This window comes from Populus trichocarpa, chromosome 4 (assembly GCF_000002775.5).
Source record: "Populus trichocarpa isolate Nisqually-1 chromosome 4, P.trichocarpa_v4.1, whole genome shotgun sequence".
Lineage (NCBI taxonomy): Eukaryota > Viridiplantae > Streptophyta > Magnoliopsida > Malpighiales > Salicaceae > Populus > Populus trichocarpa.
In genome coordinates, this window is record NC_037288.2 from 10,106,835 (window position 1) to 10,122,930 (window position 16,096).

General features: G+C 32.1%; 1 pseudogene; it reads left to right on the forward strand.

Annotated features, from left to right (window-relative positions):
- The first annotated feature begins 536 nt into the window (after positions 1–536).
- On the forward strand, positions 537–647 carry LOC112327375 (small nucleolar RNA R71; annotated as a pseudogene).
- The last annotated feature ends 15,449 nt before the right edge of the window (positions 648–16,096 follow it).

Consider the following 16,096-nt stretch of genomic DNA (forward strand, 5'->3'; position numbering starts at 1 on the left):
ACGGTAGCTGTGAAGTTTGTGCATCACTCTTCCAACTGAACTTTGGGTGATTTCTCCAACCAGGGTTGTATGTTTGCGAGTATGGGTTATGATTGGGCCCTTGGAAACTGTTTAAAGCATGGGCTTGTTCATGGAGGCATTCCCTAAAAGAAGGCAAAGTTGGACAGTCATTGGTTGAGTGTTCATTGGTTTCACAGATTTGACACACAATGTCTTGAACAAATTTTAGTTGGCCACTTTTTTTTAATTCTAGTGCCTCAACTTTTCTAGCTAAAGATACAAATTTGACTTAGAGGTCATGATCTTCCCTAAGGTTGTACATTCCTCCACTAGATGTATGAGATTGAGTTTTACTTGGTGCCTCATAAGTGTCTGTAGTGTCCCAATTTTGAGCATTTTCAGCTAGCAAGTCTAGGTACTCTATTACTTCATTAGGGTCTTTATCTTTAAAAGTTCCATTGCACATCAATTCCACCATTTATCTATCTTTAGGTGTTAACCCTTTATAAAAATGTGAAACCAATCTCCATGTTTCAAAACCATGATGAGGACAAGTATTAAGCAAGTCTTGATACCTATCCCAACATTGGTAAAATGTTTCTCCTGGTTTTTGAGTGAAAATGGTGATTTATCTTTTGAAAGAGTTTGTTCTGTGAGATGGAAAAAACTTCTTTAAAAATTATTGTTGCATTTCATCTCAAACACGAATAGATCCTGGTCTCAAATTTTGTAGCCATGTTTTAGCTTTATCTTTTAATGAAAAAGGAAAAAGCTTTAATCTGATAGTGTTCATGCTACAATTTAAGTCTTATAGGTGTTACAGACCTCCTCAAATTCCCTTAAATGCAAGTATGGATTTTCTAAATCTAAGCCATGAAAAGAAGGTAAAAGTTGAATAATGTCTGGCTTAAAATTAAAATGAGATGCATCAGAGGGGGGAAAACTATGCATGAGGGTGCACTTGTTCTTGTGGGATTCATGTGGTCTCTAAGTGTTCTAACACGATCATTCTCATTATTCTAATTATGAAGCGACTGGTTATCTTCCTCGGCCATATTATCTGAAAATGAGAAGGATACCCTATAAAGTCTACCACTTAATGTACATGACCAAACTCTCATGCACGTGTAGGAAGAGAATAAAAGGAAAAAAAGGAAAGGAAACAAAACAAAACAAAACAAACAAAAGTTAGAAAAAATGAAAAGTGAAAAGAGAAAGAGAAAATAAAATAAATATTATAATTTATACAAGAATTTACCTCCCCTGCAACGACGCCAAAAACTTGACACGACCAAAAGATTGATGTCTTCTCCCAAGTGTAAGAGTGTCGAAGTAATAAATAACTCGGAAAGACCGGGGTCGAACCACAGGGAGGTTAACTATATAAACTACAAATAAAGAAATAGATAATAACAGAAAAGGAGTTGAAGAGAGCTTTAAGATGTGATATTGATATAAGGATTAAACAAAGATAAAAAAAAATTGTCAAGGTTAGAGAATCCACTAAAGGTATTTCAAACAAGTATAGTATAAACTCTTTTTATTACTCAACTGGAAACCACACACAAAGGAGGTTCCAATCGGATTATAAATTGTTAACATGATTACATTAGTTATCTTATTCGGATAATGCTAATACTTGTAAATGTTGTCAGGTATTCATGATTATAACTTATGTTAACAACAAATCAAGTTCCATTCATAGCACAGGTGTCGGTTATACCATACGGTTGAGCTATGAAAGTGCCAAGTATTTGTTGTACCAAGGGTTATACAAAATAAATCTAGATTAACCATTTAACAAGCAAAGTATTAAAAGTGAACAAGATAACAAATACAAAACATGTTAGTATCAAACATTAAAGTCCATGTTGAGTTTATACTATACTTATTCTTACACCATTAGTGTAACCTTTTCAACTTGACATAATAAACTTAACTAAACATAATGAAAGAGAGAAACATAAATAAACAAGATAAGAACATAAATAAGATATAAGTTAACTAAGTAAATGAAAGGAAATGAAAAGCATAAACAAGATATTAATATAAACAAACTTAAGCATTACAAAATTATAAAGAGAGAGAGCAAGAACATGATCTTGATGTGAAAACCAAGATGCCTAAATGCATGGCAAATGCCTCCTTTTATAGGCTAAAATTTGGAACTATTGATTTGATGACTAATTGTTGAATGGGTGGCCACATCTTGACTTGGTGACAATCCTTATCTTTTTGTCTAAACAAAGCATCATTGCTAATGTCAGAATTTACAGATTGTCCTCATGAAAGTTCTAGGAAATTGTCTCAGCTTTCCAACAAAAAACGAATCAGTGCATTTGGACTTCTAGAACTCAAGATATAGGCTAAACACTGAACAGTGTCTGGGCTGCAGGATAGATTCTGACTTCTCCGTTGTTGCTAAGATTTGGACTTCCAAACAGCAGAATTGAGTCTTGGACTCCTATGAATGTTTTAGGCCTATGTCTTAGCTTTCTAGCCATATAAACCAAATTGAAATCCAAGATCTACAGCTCCAGATATGTAAACCCTCGGTTATAATTTTTCTGGGTATTTAAAAGATGAGAAATTTAACCAATAGTAAAATGGGTTAAATTAAATTAAAGGAACCTAATCAAGATAAAAATAGTGAAATTAATGAAATGAAAAGTGAATACAGTACTAAATCATTGAAAAGAAAAACATTTGTGAGGACAAAATGAATACATAAGATCAAGAGAGGTCAATATTCAAATAACAGAAGGTTGGGAGTTTATGTATAAATGATAAAAAGGGATGGGGATAAATGTGCAATTAACAAATGTTAGAACTATAAATATCATTCTATTTTCTCTCTTGGAGTGACTGGCAAGAGTAGGAGAGAGTTTAGAGAGAGGCTGGAGAGAAGATATATTGATGGTAAATCAACCGACAACTATAACTCCACCTTCTACCGTTGGATCAGCACGATATTCGGGTATGTTGTTCTCATCCATGTCGTGTACATTTTCACCGTAGGGATTTTCTATATCAGTCCCCGTTTGAGAGATATCGAGGGAGGAAAATATTTGGGAAAATACACTTCTAGACAGTCTTCTTTGCTGTCTGTTTTCTCCTTCGGCTACCGTTGGATTAGGCTATAACTTGGATATGTTGTTCTTCCTGATTTTGTCTAGATTATGAATGGTGGAGATCTGAAACAAACATTTGGTATAGAAGTTGTATATCTCGCACAGTAGGTCTGCAAGTTTGAGGTCAGTTCGGTTAAACCCATATTTCTGGAAATTTCACCATTTGATGAAGTTAATATTTGGATATGTTATACTCATAATAATGCATTATAACTTGACAGTATAGATTGTTTGGAATATTATTCGTTTGTTATTTATGGTTTATAGGAACTGTGTCAAGGATTGTGTTTAGAAGAATATTGTTCGGAAAGTTTGTAAAATCGACAAGAATGTTTTATTTTGACGTTAAGAGGGAAGATTGAAATAAATAAGATAAATTGGCTCTTATAAAGATATTCTTTTTTTTACAGTCTTAAACGATATGTGATATGACCAGGGGTTGAGATGATAGAGAAAGAGTTAAATTGTGGATGTTGTGTGTAAATGGAAAGGTTGATGAATCTGGACAGATTCGTCTACTAACATTTGGAGAGAATTCGAGTAGAAGGATGAGAGAATTAAGATCAAGTTTCTCATAGTAATTGTAGTTTTGGATGTTAGCTAACTAAGAAATTGGTCTTGCTCAATATGGAGCTGTAGAACCCCAGCTATGGGTCATCAACCGAGATTGGGTCTTGACAGAACCTGTAGGGTAGTGTTTGTTGATGAGCAATTTTGACTATCTCAAAGGCAGAACTGGGTTCTCCTTCCTTCAAAGAACTTGTAGCCTCGTGTATTAGCTTTCCAACGAGACTAATCTCGCTTGAAACAGAGTTCTATAAGTCTAGATATAGTTAAAAATCTGATGAGTGTTCCGACAGTAACAGTTCAATGTCTAGATAGTAACAGTTGGACAGTAACAGTTCAATGTGTAAACAATAACAGTTCAAATGTCTAGACAGTAACAGTTCAAAGTGTAGACAATAACAGTTCAAATGTCTAGACAATAACAGTTCAAAGTGTAGACAGTGACAGTTCAAATGTCTAGACAGTAACAGTTCAAAGTCAAACAGTAACGGTTGGAAAAGTCAAACAGTAACAGTTCAAAGTCAAACAGTAACGGTTGGAAAAGTCAAACAGTAACAGTTCAAAGTCAAACAGTAACAGTTCAAAGTCAAACAGTAACAGTTGGAAAAGTCAAACAGTAACGGTTCAAAGTCAGACAATAACAGTTGGAAAAGTCAAACAGTAACAGTTCAAAGTCAAACAGTAACAGCTCAAAGTTAGACAGTAACAGTTGGAAATTGGACAGTAACAGCTCAAAGTTAGACAGTAACAGTTGGAAAGTGGACAGTAACAGTTCAAAGTTAGACAGTAACAGTAGACTTCCACGTGAATACTATATAAAGGAATTGAGTCATACGAACACTTGCACATTGAGATACTAACTCTGAAAATATACATGATATATGTATGTATGTTATTATGAGGAAATGAACATGCATAAGAAAGTAACATATGAGTAATTGATGAATATGGATTCTCTATAATATCGGCCTGAAGGAATGATAACTATGGTTGGATAAAGAATGACAACATTAATGGGTGTAATGAGAAAAACGTAAGATATAAAGAAAGAAATGATTGAAAGAAAGATTTATTAGCTATTGATATGATTATTATAAAACATATCCTTGAATGAGGAAAATTTATGAGATGAGTCTGTGACTGCAGGAGGGACCACCGGTGTGGTGCAACAGTAGCAACAGGGGAGCACAAGTAGAGCTTCTACTGCAGGTAGGTGACTTTCACCTTCCTTTTAAATAATGTTGAATAATGAAAATACTTTATCATGAATATTATTGTATTGTGTTAATTCAGATACCAGACTGTCAAATGCTTAAATGTTAACAAATGAACGATTAGCTTCAGCTAAAGGCATCCGAATGGATGACCGGGACAAACGAATGATTAGCTTCGGCTAATGGCATCCGAAGGGATGACCGGGACAAATGATTGATTAGCTTCGGCTAATGGCATCCGAAGGGATGACCTGGACAAATGATTGATTAGCTTCGGCTAATGGCATCCGAAGGGATGACCGAGACAAACGATTGATTAGCTTCGACTAATGGCATCCGAATGGATGACCAGGACAAATGAATGATTAGCTTTGGTTAATGGCATCTGAAGGGATGACCGGGACAAATGATTGATTAGCTTCGGCTAATAGCATCCGGGATGACCGGAATAAATGAACGATTAGCTTCGGCTAATGGCATCCAAAGGGATGACCAGGACAAACGGTTGATTAGTTTTGGCTGATGGAATTCGAAGGGGATGGCCGGGGTGAGTGAATAGTTAACCTCGACAAATGATGTCTTAAAAGAATGGCCAGATTTAAGATTATAGTTGATTGCAAGAATTGGTGTATATATATATACTGCAAGTTATGTATACCAAGAACATGAAGGAACTACAAATGTCACGCTTCAAACATGAGATAATGTTAATGCTTCGTTAAACTGCCAGACCATTTTCTTATTGTTGTTGTTGTTGTTATTATTATTATTATTATTAAGTAATTGCATTCTTATAAATGTTTTGTACTGCAGTAGGGACGTCATACCAACAAGGTGCCTAGGAAACTCGATACATGGGAACCTACTTTTGCAAGGAATCATGTAGTTGCATTCTAAATCATGATGTATTTTATATGAATCAATGTACTGAATGTATAACTATTATTAGATCCTTTTAGATTAAATTCGTGATGACTATTTGTAGGATAGAATACAAACTCATGACTATGCATGTATATTTTAAATGCGAACTTCTAATCATGCAAACATAATATTATAAGTTTATGTAAGATTCACTTTTAAATGAAATGTTGATTGTTGTTGATGTATGGATTATATATTGATGATGTGAAGGGAACATGTTCGCCGATTACCGACACGATGTGTGTCAAGTACAAAAAAAAAATTACTGTTGTTTTGGGCTTGTAGAAGCCGTGCTGTTACAAGATATGACCCAATGACTGAACAGTGTTCCAGTTTGGACTGAACCAACATCTCTTTTCTAAGCTTGCCCCTCTCTTTGTCTTCTCAATTTCAGTAGTTAAACTCATCAATCAATCCTTTGATTTATGTGATAGGCCTGCATTTAAGATGAACATTTACCATAAATTAAAGGTATCTTATAGTGTCAGACTTGTTATTATAAAACATGCTTTAGTTATGGAGTTATTGATACTTCAAGTGCAAAATAATGATATAAAACCTTGATAAAAATGCACTTTTAAGTACTAATCAGTTATGTTCAGAATTGATTGGGTGAATTAATTCGATTTTATAATTACAATTTGGTCTCTAAATTTAGATTTTAATCTTTTATGTTATTTTGCTTTGAGTTATTTTTTAGTGTTTTATGTATCCGTTATAGATTCTGCATTCGTTTGCCTTTTGTTTTTGTTTTTTGGGTGAGTGGGATAATCTTTAATATGCATGTAATATAAATAATTATGTTTGTTGATTATATGATGAGCACAACTAGTTAATTTCTTGAATATTTATATGTGTTACTTTATTTTTCGAGTAATTATCTATTCTTGAATTTACACTCGCATTCTGTTGAATTAAATTTTATTTGATATGATATTTGTTTGCTTTGATAATTATGTGAATATCTATTATGTCTTGATATAGGACTTTTCAGAAACTTCATGCTAACAAAGAGTAGGTAGTCTATGTGCACAAAGTATTTTGTATATCGAACTGGTGAGAGAGGCACCAACCTGTGGTGACTGATCCTCCCGCAGTGGTCACCGTTAGGTTTTAATTGAGTTTGGGTTTCGATAATGTCATAAATATTATGGATTATTTGCTTAGCTTTATCCAATGATGGGAATTTTTTAATTGTTATTTGATTTTATTGGTTTTGAAAAATATAAAATTATGAAAAATATTGAACCGCTGCAAAATCTTTATATAATTTATTTTGATATGTAAGTTTTGAGGCTTAACGTAGGTATGGTGTCCTTACAACACCACTCCTGTGTTGCCAGTCATGTACCCGGGATTCGGGTCGTGACAATTTTGGTCCTAAAAGCTTCAATTATTAAACAAAAATAAATAATCTTTTTTCCAAATCAAGCATCAATGGAGTGTCATTTTTTTTCCTTGACACCGCAAGCACCCTATATAAACCCAACTGAAACAAACCATCAAGATTGATCCTAAAACAACCCAATTTAAAAGCAATAAAATGAAAAAAAAAACATTAAGTTTAAGTTTATTACAATCCACAATATTATTTTGTCTTGAGCTCCTACGAAAGCTCAAGAACTTTAAGTTTATTCGTAATATTTGTTTATCCATGATATCAGCATAAATATCATTATTAATTAATAATTTGTTTGCTTACTTTCTAACCCAAGCACTTATAAAACCTATACAAGCAATAATTAATAATCAACAATCACTAATTATCACCTTGGTCAAGAAGAATTAAACAAATGAGATAATTTTAGCCTATTTATATAGTTTTTTATCTAAATAAAAGAAATCAGATGACATCTCTGTTATTATATAGGTAAAAACAAAACCTCATAAAACTCGTTTATATCTTTTTTTATTTCTACTATGTTATATTAGTTTTTTAAAATTTATAAAGGAATATTTTGAGTTATTTGTTAAAAATAAATAAATTTGAATATTTATCGAATAAACATGCTTGTTTTTAAATATTAATGATTGTATACGAAGTTTGATGATTTTGATTATATTAGCATGTTTGGTTCTTAAAGTGTATAAAAGAAATATAAGGGATCATGGGGTTTCTCAGTTGGTTCTTAATTCTTTTAGTTTCATTGCTTCAATTTTGTATACATAAACATTTATATCAAATTTTAGAATTTCCAGTAGTTGTTTGTCTTATGAGAAAATGAAATATAGTAAAAAAGAAGAAATAACAAAATGGTTATCCAAAGACTTCAATGTTATTGTGCATCATAAAGACACTTATTGTTGCATACAACTTATACTAGTACAATTCAAGGTAGAATAGAAAGGGTTAAAGCAACAGGTGCCGATGCTACAATAGCAGCATAATGGTTTCAAATTTGGTCACCCTTAGTTACAACAAAAGTTACTTTTTCCTTTGGTACTTTTGAAATGAATAGTTTTATGAAATCATCATGGCAAGCTTTCTCAGTTGTTATATGCTTTTAGCAACAATATTCTGATGGAGTATTGTTGGTGTATATAATATTAGAGATTTATATTGCACAATGTTTTGTCACCTTTGTGTGGTACTCTTTCAAATGTTGAGAAAGCTCTAGATTTTCTTCATTAGTATGAATCGCAAAACCTGGTGTAATGATAAGTATACCGATAAAAAAAATAGTGTTGAGGAGATGTGTTTGCCAAAACTTCCCATGTTTTTTACAGCAATATATTCTTGTACTTGGATAAAAATTTGATGGATGCAAATAAAATAATATCATACAAGTCAAATTTATAGGTAAGAAAATACTTCAAAACATTTTATTGATTTGATAGCATCGATTAATATTTGTATGTTAAGAGTTGATGAAATTCATTTCAGGAACTTAGTTCTTGTTAAAAAGAAATATTCAAGTGATTTTGATAGAAACGTATTCAAGCATAATTAAGTAATTATGAGTTACATTTATATAAAATTCTAAGAAAAATTAGAAAATTGCTCAATAAGTTCATTGTTTTAGTATAATAGCATAATCCAATTAAATGGTTTACAAATATAGATAACATACAAACTCTAATTACGTTAATATTATTATGTAACTCTTGTTCACTAATGTGAACTTAACGAACATGTTTTTATTAGCTAATATTAATGCTAATGTTGTTATTTCTATTCCACTATTAAACCTTCAAGTTACAAATGTCTCTCATCTAAGCTAACTTATTGATCATGTCATTTGATTCTTTTGCATGTAACAATACATTTCCTTTTAAGATTATATCCTCAAGAATTAATAGTGAAATTTAGAAATTTGATCCTTGACTCTTTTTTTTTACTCTCTTTCTTTTGATTTTTTTTGTTTTTTTATTTTTTATTTTTTATTTTTCTTTTTATAAATCAATATAAAAGAAAAATACAACAAAAAAGAATGAATATTAAATAAAAAGGTTTAAACTCTCCCAATTAATTCCATTCTTTTTTACCCCTCACAACATTGAGGCTGATAGGAGAGATGATATGAGGGAATTCAATATAGTGGAGAAAATAGTGTTAAGGTCTCCTTTAACCAAAAAAACTTTAAGAATGATAAGAAGAAAAAAAAGAAAAAGAAGAATAAGAGATTGAGATTGAGATTGAGAAGAATTAAAGCAAACAGGAGAAGATGCAATTCTACATCAACTATAATTTCATCCTCCTACCACTTTTCCAACACAATATATAATAGTTTAACTATCCATGTAACTAACAAACTAACAATTCCCACCAACTATACAGCTACTTCATTAAATTTTATAACTAACAACTAATTTAATCCTTCATAGGTATTATTATTTAGCACATGTTTTTATTAGCTAATATTAATGCTAATGTTGTTACTTGTATTCAACCGATAAACCTTCAAGCCATGTTGATTCTTCTACATGTAACAATACCATTCCTTTTAAGATTATCATTAAGAATCACTAGTGAAATTTAGAAATTAGATGGCTAACTCTTCTAAATTTTCCCATGTGGAATCCTTCTTGTAAATATCACATCAATGGATTAACCCCATTGTAATTGCTACGTTACCCTTTTTCATATCTTATAAAAAATAGCTATTGGACTAAACTTAACTCTTTTATGCTCATCATATTGCCTTCTTTCACATTCTGGACTTCTTTCCTGACCTCTTTCACTTCTTTTATCATATGTATTTCTTTCATGGCATATTGATGCCTAGGTGCACACTTCTCCAACATTGCTCTAACCTCCTTCTCTAATCATGTAAATTTTTAGAGTTTTGTCTTGGGCTAGGAGGCTATTCTTTTTTAAAATGGTTAAAAGTCTTTGGTGGTGGTTGACATGGTTGTCGATCCATGCTATATGAGTGAGCAGTTATTATATTGAATAAGCTTTTCTTTACTATTGCATTATTTTATTCCTCTTGCCACTTGACTTGTTCAAATGTTTGCATCAATGTTGTTAGCCTACGGATTTTGAGCATTGGATTGATATTTTCACTAAATCCACTGATAAAACTAGAAACATATTAGGATTCAGGTAGTGAAGGGTTTAAGGCATTCATTAAGAACTTAATCTCCTCAAACCTCTCAACATATTCGTCCTCACCCTATCTTATTTAGCACATGTGTTTATTATCTAATACTAATGATGTTCTTGGTACATGTATTCTATTATTAAGCCCTAATATTTTGGATTCCTTACAATTTTACTGTTTGTCTTCTTCAATTAGACCCTTGAATTTTAGGGCTTTCTACAAAGTTGTGCTTGGTTTTGGATTTCTTCAAAGTAATCCTCAATTGAATTTCATACTTCAAATTTATTTCAATTAAGCTCCTGATGGCACCAAAGTAGCCTTTCACAGCTTAATTTGTATCCCTAATCTTTCAATCTTTGCGAATTGATCTAAATTAGACATTCAAGCTTTATTTTTTTTTCAATTGAATCCTTGATTGAATTCACAAAACCCATTAAAAGTATAATTAAGTCCATAGAATTAATTAATTCTGCCAATTTTCACCCATTTGACTTTCAAACTTAATTTTTACTTCAATTAAGTCCTTAATTAAATCAATTAAACCTATTGAAAATTTAATTAAGTCCTTCAACTTAATTAATTCTTTTAATTTTGGTCAAGTTTGGATTTCAACCTTAACTTTCTTTTCGTTAAGTCTTTCTTCAGTTTGTCTTGTCAAAATATCACAATGCAACTATTCTTCTGGCTTTTTGACTTGTTAAAGCTTATAGACTTATCTCCTTGTTTTTCAAAAATATTTTTGGATTTTTAATTTCTGATTATTTTTAGATTTTTAAATAAAAAAATAAATTTTTTTATAAAACAATTTTGAGAGATTCAAAATTGGGTTATGATATCAAGCATCAACCGAGTGTCATATTTTTTTTCCTCGACACCGCAGAACCCTATATAAACCCAACTAAAATAAACCAGCAAGTTTGATCCTAAAACAACCCAATTTAAATGGAATAAAATGAAAGTAAAACTTGCGCAAAAAAAATATTATTACAATCCTGAGCTCAACCCATTAGGTTGTCTTATGAGAAAATGAAAATAAAACTTCATATTTAAATACATAAATATTTATATCAAATCCTAAAAAAGAAGTAACAAAATGGTTATCCAAATCATATAGACACTTATTCTTGCATACAAGTTATACTAGTACAATTCAAGGTAGAAAAGAAAAGGTTGAAGTAACAGGTGCCAACGCTACAATAGCAGCACTAGGGGTGTTCAAAATAACCGATTAACCGAGAAAACCGATAAAACTGAAGAAAAATTAACCGAAAAAACCAAACCGAAATTAAAAACTGATTAAACCGATTTAAAAAATCATAAATGTTAACAGGTCCGGTTCGGTTTCGGTTTTGACCCAAAAACCGGGCCAAACCGAACCGGACCCATTAAACAATTAAAAAAAAAGTAGTATAAATAGTTAAGTTAACCTAATCGGCCTCCCTCCCTAACCCTAACATCTCATTCTCATCTCAGTTCTCACAAAGCCGTCTCCTTCCTTCCCACTTCCAACAGAAATTCCCAATCTTCCTCGATAATTAATTCACTATCTTCCTTTCCCGGAAACCTTCTTCATTTACGCAATGACAGCAAGGTAAATTCCATCTTCTTTGATTTTTTGTTTCGTGGGTTTGAAAGTATATTTTAAGTCTATTCCATCTTCATCTTCATCTTTCCCAGAAACCATCTCCATCTTCATCTTTCCCAGAAACCGTCTCTATCTTTCAGGCGTCTTTATTTTAGCAACGACAACAAGGTAAATTTCATCTTCATCTTTGATTCTTTGTTTAGTGGGTTTGAAAGTTTATTCTAAGTCTATTCCATCTTTTCCAGAAATCGTCTCCATCTTTCAAGCTTCATCGTTTAATTCTATCTGTTGACTGTTGAAAGGTAAATTTCTGTTACATACTTCTTTTATTCCATATATATTGCTTTAGATTTCAAATAATCTGTTGAGTGTTGACTGTTGCTTTAGTTGCTTTAGTCTGGGGCTCTGGATAACGTGATTTCAAATAAGCTCCATGTTTTCCTTTGTTGAACATTATACTACTATACAATTCTGTATTGGTTGCATTCTGTGGGGATTTGGATGTTTCTCGTGAAAACTCTGCCATTACATCATATGTGATACGTTATCTTTGCATCGTAGGAGATGGCTTAAGTTATTTTAGACTCTGCATATTAGATTCAGTGACTAATGAGTCAATTGGTTGGAAGTTGCTTAATTCCAATCTTGGTAATGTTGTCATTGGCTTGGCTTGTTACGTGTCTTTTCTCTATGTATTGTTGCTTGTAACATTTTCTAGAAATATACATGACAAGCACTGGCACCACGTATTGTTATATATATCAGTTGTGAATTCTATACATGTCCTGAGAAAAAGCTGCAAGAGGTTTGCAGATGTTATTCTTCATTTGTGATAGTTTGTAAACATGCTATACCTAAGTATCAGAACATTTTTTGAATTACTCCAGACAAACAACTGAATCCATTTATGATTTTTTGCTTAACATATAGATGGTTGTTACTCAAACTTAACGTGAGTGAGTTTATTCCAAGTATCTTTTGTTTACTGCTATGTATTGCAAAATATATCATAGGCTTTTTTTCTTCCTTTTAAAATTTTGCATTGCTAATTTTTTAGTCAAACTGTAATATGTTGCTAATTTGCTAGTATTTTTTTTTAGCATTATCCTTGCTGGATCTTTTGGCTTTTGCTGTTGCTGGAAGTTTTGGATGTTGTTGCTGGTGCTGGATTTTTTTCTTCAAATTATACTGAATGTTTATGATAATTTATTACTTGTTGCTATTTGCTAATGTATTTATTCGCTAATGTAAATTTTTTTAGCGTGAACACCTCTTTTAATTTGAGGTGCCCAAATTTGATCATGCATCTTGCATATTACATTGATTTGAATTTTCATAGCTTATTTCTTTGCATATTAAAGATAGGAAGATAGAACATTTCAAATTTATTGTTACTATAATCATTTCAAAAAAATTTCAATTTATTAAAATGCTTATAACAAAATTAATCAAATTACAACATTTTAAAAAGTTTTGATTAAAAAACCTATAAATTTAGTCCAACAAGGAAATTTAACAGCCTAATTTAATTTAAACCCATTAAAAAACAGGAAAAAAAACCCATTAATTTAATGATTAGGTTTCTCGGTTTTTAAGCTGCAAAACCGGATTCAACCGACCGAACCGGTTCGATTTGAACCGGAATCCGGTTCGGTTCGGTTTGAATTTTAAAAAATATGAGTTACTTGGTTCGGTTGGTTTTTATTGTTGAAACAGAACCGAACCGAACCGTGAACAGGCCTAAGCAGCACAATAGTTCCAAATTTGATCACCCTTAGCTACAACAAAAGTTACTTTTTCCTTTAGCACTTTTGAAATGAATAGTTTTATAAAATCATCATTGCAAGCTTTTCCGGTTGTTATATGCTTTTGGCAACAATATTCTGATGGAGTCTTGTTGGTGTATATACTATTAGAGATTTCTATTGCACAACGTTTTGTCACCTTTGTGTGGCACTCTTCCAAATGTTGAGAAAGCTCTGGATTTTCTTCATTAGTATGAATTGCAAAACCTGGTGTAATGATAAGTATACCGATAAAAAAAAATATTGTTGAGGAGATGTTTTTGCCAAAACTTCCCATGTTTTTTACAGCAATATATTCTTGTACTTGGACAAGAATTTAATGGATGCAAATAAAATAATATTATGCAAGTCAAATTTATAGGTAAAACAATACTTCAAAACATTTTATTGATTTGATAGCATTGATTAATATTTGTATGTTAAGAGTTAATGAAATCCATTTCACGAAGTTAGTTCTTATTAAAAAAAAGTGTTCAAGTGGTTTTGATAGCAATGTATTCAAGCATAATTAAGTCATTATGAATTACATTTACATGAAGACTAATTCTAAGAAAAAGATTAATAAATTTAGAAAATTGCTCAATAAGTTCATGTTGTAATATAATAGCATAATCCAATTAAATGGTTTACAAATATAGATAACATACAAACTCTAGTTACATTAATATTATTATGTAACTCTTGTTCTTTAATGTGAACTTAACTTATGCACTGTACCTTAACTGTAAGTAATAAAATGCTAGAGCACAGTAATATAATGCTACAGAATAATATAAGAGATTGTGAACAAGTTTTGGAGTTCTCAACTTATCGCGTCTAACTTCTATATATTTCATGGCTCCCAAAGGTTTTGTGAAAAGACCGGAGCTCTTCCAAGTTGCCCTAGCCTGCAACTCACTTGACTCAGTCACCGACTTCTCTCTCCCTCTCACCTTCCTAGACATTGCTTGGTTGAAATTTCCTCCAACTCAGCAAATTATATTTTAGAGAAGGGACAACCTTCTTCAATTTAGTAATCCTCCCCGGGCTCAAAAAATCACTCTCCTCAATTTAGAGATGGGACTTTTTGATGGAGCAAAGGTGAGACTACGTTGATTGGCTTCTATAGAATCAGGTGCAGAAATCATTGGGTTACTGTATCCACCCGATGTAACTTGTTTGTGTAAAGTTACTACAACCTAAAAGCATGTAGTCGAATGATGCTATAAAGTTTTGCACTCTTAATCATAATCAGGCTCTGGTTTCCTTACCAACAGACCCATGCCTTGATGGTTAGATTACAAGAATCTAGTGGCCATAGCTGGCCGTGTTCCAGCATCTGTGGCGAGATAGGTTTATCATCCAATAGCAGGTGCTACTCTATAGCTCTTCATAATGCTTTCTTAGAACCTCAGAGTAACTCATGTAGAAAATATTTGCACCTAAGTTTGTTTCTAGAATTTGAGATTTATAAGAACCTAGTTTGTAAGTAATCTTAAATTGTTCTTGGAGGCTTCCATGAGGGAGAAAGTTGATTGCAACCCTAAAAGTGAGGTAACTAGCCTTGGTAAGTAATTATCTAGAGGTTAAGCTAAAATTCTAAATATGCAGAACAGTGGTTATGCCAGCCCATTGCTCCAAACAGAATGTCCAGAATTCCTAATTCATTTCAGATGCTGTTCACTAACCATCACTCTCAGCAACATCATATTGCTTATGCCATCATCAGCCTAAGCATTCTAACTTGCATTGCCATCTTCCCAAAAGCATCTTTTATAGTTCTCAATTAAAGAATAGTACCTTGCATATAGACCGACAATTTCCAGATCAACAATCTACTTACAGATTTCAATTTAAATGTCCAACAAACAGATAGAACAATGCCAAGTGACCTCCAAAGTCCACAAACCCATGTCTATTGCACAATTCTTATCTTTGGAGCAGTTAAGTAAAAACAAACAAGAAGAAAATTATTGGAGTAATAAAAAGTTGCACAAAAGATAGCATGCACACAAGATGTTTACGAGGGTCATAAGGATAGAGGAATCAAGATGTGACAAAACTAAATGAGAAAACCGCACATGATGGCATGATAGATGAATTACTGCTGGTTGTATCAACAATGTATTGTGACCTCTAATTCCCAAGGTTGACCTTCATGCTATTTAGTTAAGGTGGATAAGCATATGATATAGTGAGACTTGCCAAGTTTAGTCAAAAGGTTCTTGCATGAATCATATAGTAAGCATAACAAGCTTGGGAGAGCATTAACAAATTTTAGCTTAGTCCAAGAAACGATGAGATTTTCGCTTCCATGACCCGCCTTAAAAATTACCTAGCTTCCTCT